This window comes from Vipera ursinii (assembly GCF_947247035.1).
Source record: "Vipera ursinii genome assembly, chromosome: 3".
NCBI lineage: Eukaryota > Metazoa > Chordata > Lepidosauria > Squamata > Viperidae > Vipera > Vipera ursinii.
The window spans coordinates 2,106,042-2,120,120 of NC_139516.1; the positions used below are offsets into that span (position 1 = coordinate 2,106,042).

The window sequence follows — 14,079 nt, forward strand, 5'->3', positions numbered from 1 at the left end:
CAGAACTCTGACTCAGGAATGATGGGAGTTGAAGTCCACAAATCATCAAAGAGCCAAGGTTGCCTACCCCTGCCCTATACCATTTCAGACAGATGGCTGTCCAGATTTTTCTTAGTGATGAAGCACCTATAGATTCTGAAGGCAAGCTGTTCCACACCCTTAGGTCCTTCGTCAGAACGCTTGCAGGAATTGGGTAGTCTAGTCCAGGGGTGGGCAACCTTGGCTCTTTTATGACTCGTGGACTTCAACTCCCAGAATTCCTGACCCAGCTATGGTGAGGGGAAAGGGAGAGTTTCCAAGCTGAGCCATGCTGGCTCAGGAATTCTGGGAGTTGAAGTCCATGAGTCATGAGGGGGCCATAGTTCCCCCATGCTGGCTCAGGAATTCTGGGAGTTGGAAGTCCATGAGTCATGAAGGGGCCATGGTTCCCCCTTGCTTCCTCAGGAATTCTGGGAGTTGGAAGTCCATGAGTCATGAAGGGGCCATGGTTCCCCCTTGCTTCCTCAGGAATTCTGGGAGTTGGAAGTCCATGAGTCATGAAGGGGCCATGGTTCCCCCTTGCTTCCTCAGGAATTCTGGGAGTTGGAAGTCCACGAGTCATGAAGGGGCCATGGTTCCCCCCTGCTGGCTCAGGAATTCTGGGAGTTAAAGTCCACGAGTCATGAAGGGGCCATAGTTCCCCCATGATGGCTCAGGAATTCTGGGAGTTGAAGTCTACACTCTTTCTACTCTCAATGTCTGTATTGTGGGAAGAATCCAGAGAACCTGCCCCACTTTACATCGGGGAGGACTGTGTGGAGAGAGTTTCCTCCTTTAAATTTCTGGGAGTCTACCTCTGTGAAGATATGACCTGGAAAGTTAACACAACCCAGGTGGCCAGAAAGGCCCAACAGAGGCTTCACTTCCTCAGGGTCTTGCAGAAGAACAGGGTAGAACAACGGCTAATGACCCTCTTTTACCGGTCTACTATAGAGAGCGTCCTCTCGTATGGTATTGTGGTTTGGTATGCTGGTCTGACAGCCGCGGATAGGAAAGCATTACAGAGGGCAGTGAGCACAGCACAAGACATCATGGGCTGTGCCCTGACACCACTGGATGACCTCGCCAGGCCCCGCTGCCTTGGAAGAGTGAGGAAAATCCTCAGGGACGACTCGCACCCTGGATGGTATCTCTTTACTCTCCTACCATTGAAGATACAGGAGTATAGCCAGCCGCACCAACAGGCTGAAGAACAGCTTTTATCTGTGGGCTGTTAGGCTTTTGAACGGGAAATAGTTTTATAAACTTTATGCATGATTGACTTGCGAGGCCGGTGTGTTATTACACATGGTGTGATAAGATGGTTTGTGTCACTGTGAGTTGGGGCTGGGGGCACAAAGGGAGGCTCAGCCAATCTCAATGTATACATGGTTGTACTTTGACAATAAAGGTTCATTCATTCAGAAAGAAATGTTTTGGGAAATATTAAAAAGGCAGAATATATTTCCCCAAAGGAATAATGGGGAAGATCTTTAAACAGACAGAAATCAGCCCCAGCCCCTGGGGCTGAGGCCAGCTTTTAGAAATCCAAATTGAATAATCCATTCAGGAAGGATGGAGCCAGGAAGCTAGTAATTAGGAAGACAAAGACACCTAAAACCTACATACATGTAAAGGTAAAGGTTCTCCCCGCACATGCGTGCTAGTCGTTTCCGACTCTAGCGGCCGGTGCTCATCTCCGTTTCAAAGTCGAAGAGCCAGTGCTTGTCCGAAGACGTCTCCGTGGTCATGTGGCCGGCATGACTAGACGCCAAAGGCGCACGGAGCGCTGTTACCTTCCCACCGGAGCGGTCCCTGTTTTTCTACTTACATTTTTACGTGCTTCCGAACTGCTAGGTTGGCAGAAGCTGGGACGCGTAACAGGCGCTCACTCTGCTACGCGGCACTCGGGATTCGACCCGCCAAACTGCCGACCTTCTGATCGACAAGCTCAGCGTCCTGACCCACTGAGCCACCGCGTCCCCTAAAACCTACATAGCCCCACCCCAATTCTAAGGACAAGAGACATAATAGGATTAACCCACCAATACCAGAAGGGCACACTCAGACTCAGGTCAAAGTACACGACACAGGAAATACAAAGCCTCCAACAGGAACAGGAAACAACCTCAAGAGCCCCAGAAGGTATAAAAGCCCACCACTCACTGCTACATGTGATCAGTTTTTCTGGAGCCATCTTTCTGTCTGGCTCTCCTCTTCAATAAACTACAACCTTCTTTCTAAAGCAGTCCCCATGTTGTTTATTCCCGGCTTGGACTGGACCCTGATGAGGATTTTTCTTTCAACCGTATCTATGATGGGGCTCACTTTGTCCCAGAGTTAAGTTGTAACAGTTGCAATTTTTTTGAAAAAAGCAGAAAACGGACAATGTGATCCTTCTGGAGGAAGATGAAGAAGGTCCAAAGGTCCATGTCCAGACGTTAGCAGGAGATCGTACTGTGCTTGTTCTCCCACCTAGCAATCAACTGTACCTATCTCTGTTGAGAGCGCTCCCACGCCTCTTCCTCAAGGCTTAATAAGGGGCCTTCCCAGCTAGATACTGTATCCCACAAAGCCCAAACAGAAACCCAGACAGGTAATGGCTTAATTTCTTTCTCCCCCTTCATTCAGGGGCTCCCAAATCATCTCTCTGGATAATTGTGAGGAGGTGAGCTATGAGGGGTAACTACAGGTAAGGAAATTAACTATGAGAGGTAACTACAGGTGAGGTGAGCTATGAGGGGCAACTACAGGTGAGGTGAACTATGAGGGGCAACTACAGGTGAGGTGAACTGAGGTAATTTACAGGTGAGGTGAACTATGATAGGTAACTACAGGTGACTTGAGCTATGAGGGGTAACTAAAGGTGAGGTGAGCTATGAGGGGTAACTAAAGGTGAGGTGAGCTATGAGGGGTAACTTACAGGTGAGGTGAACTATGAGGGGTAACTTACAGGTGAGGAGGTGAACTACGAGGAGTAACTCTACGAAGATGCTCTCAAATGTGGTCCTCTTTTAGCCTTGAAATTGGTCAAAAGAATCCATAACTGTTTAAGCACTGGATTATTTTTATTCTTTGCATTGTGGGTGCTGAAGAATTGGTAGAACTGGTTCAGACAGTGGTAAAGCAGTTCTACAGGTTGAGTGCATCATTTTTTATTTAATCTTTTGGCTGTAAAGACACAAGATCGCACAATGGTGGTAGGAAGGAACTCCTAACAGTGTGGTTAATGTAGGAGTCCCGTTCAGTTCCAGTTAAACGGATGGGATTTGTGGCTAAGTCCTGGTTCTCCTGGAACATTTGGTGGCCTCCAACACCACCACCTTTCATATTTTTCTGATCGGTGGAAATTGTCAACATTGTTTTATGGCAGTTCTCCTCCTTTCTCTGGCTTGGGGGTAGGAATAGATCCGTACAATGTGAGATTACTCAGGATTCGACTACGTCTCGCCATCCCATGGAGTAGAATGGAATACATGTGCAAATCTAGACTTGTACAAAATCGTGCAGGTCGTTGCACTTTAAACCAATTGAAGCTTCTGGGCGTTGAAGGTGTCAAGGTTGAGACACACTGGTTCAGATCATACTGGAGGTCATCGCATAGGATTCGACTGGGCCTTGAGCCATTTGGAACCGGGCCGTGGATTGCCTGAGCAGCTGAACCCTCCCCCCTCTGCCTTCCCCTAGCTGGTCCTTAATGTTCTGTCCCAGCCTACGTACGTCTTTGTTACTTCACAAAGACAAAGCCCTCTTTTAACAAGTAGGCTGGAAAACCAACCCCTTTTGAGTTACAGACCTGCTAAATTGTCCCAAAAGCAAAAGCAACAGATCACGTTTTCCAACGGAGAATTTTTCAAAACAAAATGGAGCACGAGCCAAACAGGAAAGAGTTCACCGGCAAAGCAAACCAAAACATGATCTCTTGAAAGTTGCCTTCAGCAACCAGCACCACCCACACCTTCCCTTTTTGTTATGCACCCCCAAGGCGTGGCTTCTCAATGCCTTCTCCTCCTCCCATGGAGTCGCCCCATTGCCTCCCTCTGTCCTGCTCTTGTAACCTGTCTCCGTTTCTGAGCGTCTATAATATCCTCCAGCTGTGCGTCCTCAAAGTCTGATTCAGCTTCCCAGGGCAGCTGGTTCTCACCCTGAGCACAAGTGGAAGGGCCAGGTTCTTCCTCACTTTGTAAGTCCTGTAGCTCATCACAGCCTTCCTCCGACTCTGATGGCTCCCCAGGCCCCTCCTCTTCCTCCTCTTCCTCCTCCTCTGATTCCCCGGACTCAGCTGCCGGGATCATAGGCTGGCACAGAATCACAACACGTAAAGCCAAAAAGACTGGGGAACTCTGTGTTTGAGTTTAGTTATTTTTAATAATCAAATTTGTAAAGCCACTCAGGGTGTCACGTTTCTGATGTATGGGCTTTTCAAGCGACTCTGAGGCCTTGTTTACCTTAAAAGTCCTTTATTCAGCCTAATACACCGGCAAATGCTTGCTCGGAGCTGGAATCTGAAATCTCCGCCCCTTGCACAATATATTAAAACACGATTCTCCACCTAATTTTGTAATTAATCATATTCTCCAATTAATTTAAAGAATCAGTTTCCCTTCCGTTAGGAAACCCGCCAAGGCACGGGTCGGCAACCCGCGGCTCCAGGGCCGCATGCGGCTCTTTGAGCCGTCTCCTGCGGATCCCAGTCGCCCGGTGCGCGTGCACCTCTCCGAACGGGTGGTGCGTGTGCACCACTCCGAACGGGAGGAGGTGCGCGTGCACCACTCCAAAGGTTTGGAGAGCTGCGCGCACAGCTCCGCCCGAGCACCCGTTTGGAGACCTGCTGGTGTTCGGGCGGAGGTGCGGTTTGGAGACCTGCTGGTGCCGGTTTAGAAAGCTGCCGCGACCCGCGGCAGCTTTCTAAACCGGCACCAGGTCTCCAAACCGCTGTTCGGGCGGAGCTGCGTGCGCACCTCTCCAAAGGTTTGGAGAGCTGCGCGCGCAGCTCCGCCCGAACACCCGTGTCAAGACCTGCTGGTGTTCGGGCGGAGGTGCGGTTTGGAGACCTGCTGGTGCCAGGGCTCCAAACGGGTGTTCGGGCGGCAGTTTGGAGGTCCCGGTGGTGGCTCCAGCGACGCCCGGGCTGAAGGCGGTGCCGCAACCCAGCGCCCGTCACCATGGAGACCCGTCGCCGCTGGCGTGCAGGTGCGTCCACATAAAAAAAAGTGTAACCGCGCGCATGTATCCAGGCACGCGCACACGCAAAAAACATTTTGCGCATGCGCAAAACATTGTTTTATGCGCATGCGCGTGCGTGGATGCACGCGCGCAGCTCCCACTTTTTTTTATGTGTGATGGAACTGGTTCCCAGTGGCTCTTTTGCTTTTTCAGGTTGCCGACCCCTGCGCCAAGGTCTTATCTTCTTTAGTTAGAGATGGCCTTGAAGGTGCAATTCTTTTCTTCCCCGCTCCCAACCTTAAACTAAATCTCTTAAAGCAATACAGATAAGTTTAACATATGAAATGGCTACTTCTTTATCTCTTGTCAAGCAATAACATTCGATGTTAGCAGTGTTGACAGTTCACCAATACAGGCAGTCCTTGACTTAACAACACAGTTTGCCTAGTGACTGTTGAAAGTTACAACAGCACTGGAAAAAATGACTTAGGACTGTTTTTCACACTTGCGATTGTTGGAGCATCCTCTTCTGTCCCAACCTACGTGAGTCCTGGTTACGCTCACAAGGAGAAACCCCTCTTCCAAGAAACAGGCAGGAACCGCAAGGAAAAAACAATCCTTTTCATTCTCACAGAGCTGAGTCAACATCCAAGGCGAACAAACAGTCCACAGCAACTCCATCCTCCACACAAACAGCAGCCTTTGGCAACCAGCACCTCCCACACCTTCCCTTTTATAATTCAGCCCAGGCGTGGCTTCCTAATACCTTCTCCTTTGCCTTTGGAGCCTCCCCACTGCATCCCTCTGTCCTACTCGTTTCTCTTGCTGGCGCATTTGTGCATCCTGAATATTTCCCAGCTGTGCTTCATCGCTGTCCAACTCAGGCTCCCAGCACAGCTGTGTCTCAGCCTGAGTGCGAGTAGAGAGGCCGGGCTCCTCGTCCGACTGTAAGTCTTGGGGCTTGGAGCAACATAAGTTTTGGGCTCAGCTGTGGTCATAAGTCAAAGACCACCTGTAGTAAAACTCTGGGCCACGAACTCTTGAACCCTGCACTCCTAGATCTGTATTCTCTTCTTCCTGCAGGGAATCTTGGGGAACTGAAAATGCAGATGTGGGTACTTTTCCTGCCGATTTTCACTTCTCATCTTATATATCTCAACCGGCAAAAGAAGCTTGTTGGAACCCTGAAACCCAGAATAACCCAGAAAGAGCTGGAATACGGTGAGTATCTCCTTGAGGTCCTCAGAGATGGAGGCTTAAGCATTAGACATCAGTGAGAAAGGACCCCAGGAACATTGTCTTGTCTACACAGGGGTAGGCAACGTTGGCTCTCTTTTATGATTCGTGGACTTCAACTCCCAGAATTCCTGAGCCAGCATGGGGGAACTATGGCCCCTTCGTAACTCGTGGACTTCAACTCCCAGAATTCCTGAGCCAGCATGGGGGAACTATGGCCCCTTCATGACTTGTGAAATTCAACTCACAGAATTCGTGAGCCAGCATGGGGGAACTATGGCCCCTTCATGGCTCGTGGACTTCAACTCCCAGAATTTCTGAGCCAGCATGGGGGAAACTATGGCTCCTTCATGACTTGTGGACTTCAACTCACAGAATTCCTGAGCCAGCATGGGGGAACTATGGCACCCTCATGACTCGCGGACTTCAACTCCCAGAATTCCTGAGCCAGCATGGGGGAACTATGGCCCCCTCATGACTCGTGGACTTCAACTCCCAGAATTCCTGAGCCAGCATGGGGGAAACTATGGCCCCTTCATGACTGGTGGACTTCAACTCCCAGAATTCAGGAATTCTGGGAGTTGAAGTCCACCAGTCATAAAAGAGCCAAGGTTGCCTACCCCTGGTCTACAGGATGGGCAATGATGTCATAGGACATGTGATATCATCAGCCAGTTATGTCTTTATGAAATTGGCACAATGGCCGTTACATTCTGATTCTAGCTACAATCATGTGAACGGTGAGTACCACTTTGTAAAGCCTTAGTAAGGCCACACCTGGAATACAGCATCCAGTCTGGGCCACCACAATACAAAAAAGATGTTGAGATTTTGGAAGAAAGTTCAGAGGAGAGCAACTAAGATGATCCAAGGCCTGGAGACTAAAACACATGAAGAACGGTTGCAGGATTTGGGTTTGGCCAGTCTAGAGAAAAGAAGGACTAGGGGGGGGAACATGATAGTATCTTAGGGGCTGCCACCATGAAGGGGGGATCAATTTATTTTCCAAAGCACCAGAGTGCAGAAGCAACGGATGGAAACTAATCAAGGAGAGAAGCAGCCTAAGGAGAAACTTCCTAACGGTGAGAACAATTAAGCAGTGGAACCGTTTGCCTTCGTAAGTTGTGGGTGCTCCCCGCAACTTTAAGAAAAGACTGGAGAGTTACTTGTCTGAAATGTTATAGGGCAGGGGTCTTCAAACATGGCCCTTTTATGACTTGTGGACTTCAACTCCCAGAATTCCTCAGCCAGGCACGCCTAGGGAGTCCTCCTTGCCAGCTCTAATTGATTGATCTTGTCAAACACAAGGCCCGTGGGCCGGATCAGGCCCGCAAAGTGGTTTCATGTGGCCCGCGAAGCCATCCTGGAAACAGTGAGGGAACGGCCCCCCCTGCCTCGGCCCTGGCCCAGAGACCCTCCTTCTGCCAGAGACCCTCAGATCTGTCCCACTCCTGCCCAGGCCCCCATAGGCACCCTTGATGCCAACGATGCAGAGCTGGCCACGCCCACCCAGTAGGCCATACGCACTCTAGCCACGCCCACCCAGTAGGCCACGCCCACCCTGGCCATACCCACCCATCCCCCTGAGGGCAACCGCAATGCTGATGCGGCCCTCAATGAAATTGAGTTTGACACCCCTGGATTAGATCATGTGGGGGAAACTCAACGGGATAGCATTTCTCAACTTCAGCCATTTTAAGACGCATGGACTACAACTCCCAGAATTCCCCAGCCAGCGTTTCGAAGTCCACACATCTTAAAGTGGCCGAGGTTGAGAAAAACTGTGTTAGGATCACTTGACCTTCTTCCTTCTCCGAGGGCTCTTTCTTAGAAGATCCCATGAAATTTGAAAAGGGTATGTATAGCAGCCTTTCCTCAATGGGGACCTCCTTGGGCTTTACGGCTGGCTGGGGATTATGGGAGTTTGCAATAGCGGCAAATATCTGTACCTCGGGTGTAGGGTCAGGGCGAAGGTTTGTTCTCCAAGCCTGGGGGGTTGCTTTCCAAACCTTTCGTTACCAGGCTAGGTAACATCTTCAGCAGAGTTGAAGGGATGTGAGTTCTCTTCTACTTATAAGGGCTTCAGGTGTGGGTGTGTCGAGTGAGGGTCTTGTGATGGGGGGGGTTTACTGCAGGTGGGGGTCCTCGGAGGGTGTGAATCATCGGTGGGGCTGAGTCAGTGAGAAGTTGGTGATGGGTCTTGTGATGGGGAGATTAGATTAGAATAGAGCTGGAAGGGACGCTGGAGGTCTTCTAGTCCAGCCCCCCGCTCAAGCAGGAGAACGTCCTAGACCATCTCAGACAGGTGAATGTCTAGTGTCTCTTCTTAAAAGCCTCCAGGGATGGAGCGCCCACAATTTCTGGTGGCAAGCTGTTCCACTGGTTGATTGTCCTCCCTGTCAGGAAGTTTCTCCTTAATTCCAGGTTGCTTCTCTCCTTGATCCGTTTCCATCCATTGTTTCTAGCCTTCCTTCTGGTGATTTGGTGAATAGCGTGACCCCCTCCTCTTCCTTGTGGCAGCCCCTCAGATACTGGAATGCTGCTATCATGTCTCCCCTATTTCTTCTTTTCTTTAGACTGAAAAGGTAAAGGTTCCCCCGCACATGCGTGCTAGTCGTTTCCGACTCTAGGGGCCGGTGCTCATTTCCGTTTCAAAGCCGAAGAGCCAGCGCTTGTCCGAGGACGTCTCCGTGGTCATGTGGCCGGCATGACTGGATGCCAAAGGCGCACAGAACACTGTTCCCTTCCCACCGGAGTGGTCCCTGTTTTTCTACTTGCATTTTTACGTGCTTTCGAACTGCTAGGTTGGCAGAAGCTGGGACGAGTAACAGGCGCTCACTCTGTTCCGCGGCACTCGGGATTCAACCCGCCAAACTGCCGACCTTCTGATCGACAAGCTCAGCATCCTAACCCACTGAGCCACCGCATGCTTTTCTTTAGACTAGCCAAACCCAAATCCCGCAGCCGTTCTTCGTATGTTTTAGTCTCCTGGCTTCTGATCATCTTAGTTGCTCTTCTCTGGATTTTTTTCCAACCTCTCAACATCTTCTTTGTGATATGGTGACCAAAATTGGCTGCAGTATCCCAGCTGTGGCCTCACTAGGGTTTCATAAAGCGGTACTAATACTTCGCGTGACTTTGATTCTGTGCCTCCATTTCTACACCCCTGGAGTGTATTAGCCTTTTTTGGCTGCTGCTACACACAGGGTCAGGGAAACCAACCCACAAGAGATGAACCTCATTATGGGAGTTGATGTCCATAATGATGAAGGTTTGACGGTGACACTGGGCACCCAAGGGTGAAGAAAGCTACCTAACGGGGAGAGAATGGACGGGTGAACAGGATTAAAAGCCCGCCATTCTTGCTGTTTTCTTTCCAACTCAGCAAACCCTTCCCACTGATCTTGCTAACTCTTTGCAGCGAGGAACATGGCGAGGGAGATGCTTCTGTTACAGCTGAGAAAGGAACGACTCCAAGGTCAAAGCAGCAGTTACAACGCGCCGCCGCCATTGGGAGACGTTATAGAAGGAACGGCTCAGCCTGGGGGCCAAGTGAAGAGAGGATTTCTCCTAGATTTGCTATGTAAACAGAAATGCTCTAAGTCAGACATGTCAAACACAAGGCCCGGGGGCCGGATCCAGCCCGCGAAGTGGTTTCATGCGGCCCGCGAAGCCATCCTGGAAACAGTGAGGGAACGGCCCCCACTGCCTTGGCCCTGGCCCAGAGACCCTCCTGCCAGAGACCCCCAGATTTGTCCCACTCCTGCCCAGGCCCCCATAGGCACCCTTGATGCGTAGAGCTGGCCACGTCCACCCAGTAGGCCATACGCACTCTAGCCACGCCCACCCAGTAGACCACGCCTACCCTGGCCATACCCACCCGGCCCCCTGAGGGCAACCACAATGCTGATACGGCCCTCAATGAAATTGAGTTTGACACCCCTGCTCTAAGTCCAGCCTTTGAAGTCCATTAATCCTTATCTAGCTCCAAAACTCTACTAACCATGATTAGTTGACTGGATTTCTGCACACTGGACAGACTAATAAATCAGCTTCATTGGAACTTACACGGGCGGTCTTGCTTCTTTTCTCCTAAGCTCCAGAGTTTCCCGTTTCTTCTAGCTTCATCTTCCCTTTTCGGGATAGACATGGGATGCCATTCCATCTCTGGTGGAGACATAAACTGGAAATTATGGGTTGGTAGACGAGGGTGTCATCAGAAAGAACAGCTTGCCTCCAGAGGTTGTGGGTGCGCCATCACTGGAGGTTTGTAAGAAGAAACTGGACATCCATTTGTTTCAAATGGTACAGGGTCTCCTGATTGAGCAGGGGGTTGGACTAGAAGACCTCCAAGGTCCCTTCCAACTGTTATTTTGTTCTCCCCTGTTCTCCAAAACACCTGAGGGCAGGGCAAGAAGTCATGGCTGGAAGCTCATTAATGAGAAATCCATTCTGGAAATAAGGAGGAATTTCTTGATTATTAATCAGTAGAATGGCTTCCCTCCAGAAGTTGTGGGTGCTCCATCACTGGAGGTTTTTAAAGAAGAGACTGGACAACTATTTGTCTGAAATGGTGTGGGGCCATGGTGGCGAACCTATGGCACGGGTGCCACAGGTGGCACTCAAGAGTCCTCTCTGTGGGCACATGTGCCATCGCTCCAGTCCTAGGCCTTCAGATGGGTTTTATAAAACCTTTTTGATCTGCCACCATGTACAAAAAAAAGGTTCAATCAATCAATTGCAGTTTGGGCATTCGGTCTCTAAAAGGTTTGCCATCACTGGTGTAGGGTCTTCTGCCTGAGCAAGGGGTTGGACTAGAAGACCTCCAAGATCCCTTCCCACATTACTCTGTTATTTTGTCAGATCTGCTTCTCTCCCCAAAACATTACCATCAAGTCACTCTTGACTCTTAGCAACCACATGAATTGACCTCCAGGAAGATCTGTGCCCAGCCTGGTCCTTCAGGTCTTCCAGTGGTGTCTCCATCACCACCATAACTGGGTCCTTCCACCTCACTGCTGGTCATCCTCTTCCCTTTTCTTGCATCTTTCCATACATTTTATAGCCTTCTCCAGAGAGCTGGGTCTTCGTATTGATTATTTTCTGCCACTGACTCTTAGCATAGATAGATTTTCTTCAAGACAAATCTGTCAACAACCTGGTCCTTTAGATCTTCCAAGAGGGCCACTGTAACTGAGTCCTTCCACCTCGGTCAGCCTTATTTTTCTCTTCCGTTCTACCTTTCCCAACATTGTGGACATCTTGGTCTTGACATTGCTATCAAGTCCCTCTTCACTCTTAGCAACCTCTAGAATGATCTGTGCCCATCCTGGTCCTTCAGGTGTCCCAATGATGTCCCCCCCGCAACCACTACGTGCTCTTATATACTGTCACCCTTGATCATGTCCCATCAACTGTGAAGTCATAGTTGACTCTTGGTGACCGCATAGATTTTCCTCATGATGGTCTGTCCCCAACCTGGTCCTTCAGGTCTTCTGGTGGTGCCTCCGCCACCACTTTAACTGACCTCCACCTTGGTAAACTTGTTCTTCTCTTTCCTTCCACCTTTCTCAACATTACGGACTTCTAAAAGGAGATGAGTCTTCACATTGGTTGGTTGACTGACATGCCGTGAAGCCAATGTCAGTTCTTAGCAACTACATAGATTTTCTGAGAGAACTTTGGTCTTCTCTGAGAAACCGATGACTAATCCTGATGATGTTACTTAGTTTGGGCTCATGAAATGTCTGCAAGAAAACAACCAGGTTCAGAGAGCACCAAGGGCCACACAGTTCTCCTCCTCCTCTCCGCAAACCCCATTCCTTTCTAGCATTGACGATGATAGTTGGGTAATGAAACTTCTGCAAGAAAACAAACCAAGCTCAGAGAACACTAAAAACCCCACAGTCCTCTTCCTCCACTCTGCAAACCCCATTCCCTTCTAGCACTGATGATGTTCCCTAGTTGGGTCATGAAAGGTCTGCAAGAAAACAACTAAACTCAGAGAGCACCAAGGACGCCACAATTCAACCCTGAACTACAGATATTCTCCTTTATTGGTACAGAGATGTTCTACTTGGTAACCTGTCCCTAAATTGTTCCTTCAGGTCCTCCAAGAGCGCCTTCACCAGCACTGAGTCTAGCCATCTTGTTTCTGGTCACCCTCTTCTCTTCCACTTTTCCCAACACTACGGACTTCTGAAAGGACTCTTCATATGAATTATCTTCCTTCAACTCAAGTGTCAACTCTTAATGACCGCCCAGAATGGTTTTCTCCACAATGACCTGTCCACAGCTGGGTCCTAACAGGTCTTCCAACAGTGTCCCCATCACCTCTGTAAGCGACAAAAGGACGGTTGCTGGAATTGGGTATGTCTAGTTTAATGAAGAGAAGGACGAGGGGGGACATGATAGAAGTGTTCCAGTATCTCAGGGGCTGCCCCAAAGAAGAGGGAGTCAAGCTGTTCTCCAAAGCACCAGAAGGCAGGACAAGAAGCAACGGATGGAAACTAACCAAGGAGAGAAGCAGCCTGGAATTAAGGAGAAACTGCCTGACATTTGTGTTCTGTACCAGCCTGCTACCGGCCTTGCAGAAAAGGCAACCCCTTTATAAACGGCAAGAGGCTGGAATACGTCTGCCAAATTTATTACAAAAACAAACAAAACACATACCAAGATACAGGAGCTTTGAAACACTATCGGAGCGGTTGCTTTCAGCAAACCAGCCCTCCCCCAAACATTCCCTTTATAAAGAGTTCAGGGCGTGGCCTCTCTTTGCCTCCTTCCGAGAAGTCCCACAGCCTTCCTCTGCTTGCTCCTACTTGACTGCCTCCTGCGTCGGGCGTCCTTGAACAGGGCCAGCTGTGGGTTATCTTCATCCACAGTCAGGCTCACACAGCTGGGTCTCCATCAGGTAGGAGGGGCCTGGCTGGGGGCTCTGCAGAGCCTCAAAGCCATCATCAGCAAGTTCTTCAACACCCCCCTCCTCCCCCTCATCTGAGTCATCCGACCCAACTGCCGAACCCACAGGCTGACCCTGAATCACAACAATTTCAGGACAATTAACCAGTGGAACGGCTTTGCCTCCAGAAGTTGTGGATGCTCCAACAGTGGAGATTTTCAAGAAGAGACTGGACAGCCATTTGTCCAGAGTGGTATAGGCTATATCTCCTACCTGAGCAAGGGGTTGGACTAGAAGACCTCCAAGGCCCCTTCCAACTCTGTTCCTGTTATTCTTTCCTTCCCTCTTTCCCAGCATTGGAACTTTCTCCAGAGAGCTGAGCCTTCCCATCATGGCCTTGAAGTAGGATAGAACAGAAATAATTAGAATTATTTGTGCCTCAAGTGAGAACTCCGGGTTGGTTTGTTTCATGATCCATTTATTTTCTTAGTTGTCCACAAGATACAGATAATCCTTGACTTACAATAGTTTATTTCGTGACCGTTCAAAGTTACATCCAGTTTTGATCACCGCGATGTAAAAAAGTTGTTGAGACTCTAGAAAGAGTGCAGAGAAGAGCAACAAAAATTATCAGGGGACTGGAGACTCAAACATATGAAGAACGGTTGCTAGAATTGGGTGTGTCTAGTTTAATGAAAAGAAGGACCGGGGGTGACATGATAGCAGTCTTCCAGTCTCTCAGGGGCTGCCCCAAAGAA

The 14,079-nt window shown here is 49.6% G+C and overlaps 1 protein-coding gene and 1 long non-coding RNA gene across 2 annotated transcripts in view; both read right to left on the bottom strand.

Moving 5' to 3' along the window:
- The window catches only part of DNMT3B (DNA methyltransferase 3 beta), a gene marked incomplete at its 5' end in the record, with an annotated part of 480,157 nt that overhangs the window by 169,898 nt on the left and 296,180 nt on the right, over positions 1–14,079 (bottom strand). The gene's annotated exons all lie outside the window — the stretch shown is intronic.
- On the bottom strand, positions 5,791–10,588 carry LOC310639382. The gene is made up of 2 exons (XR_014492290.1): positions 10,489–10,588; positions 5,791–6,368 (listed from the first exon to the last, which is right to left on the bottom strand). It is a non-coding gene; the product is annotated as an uncharacterized lncRNA (long non-coding RNA).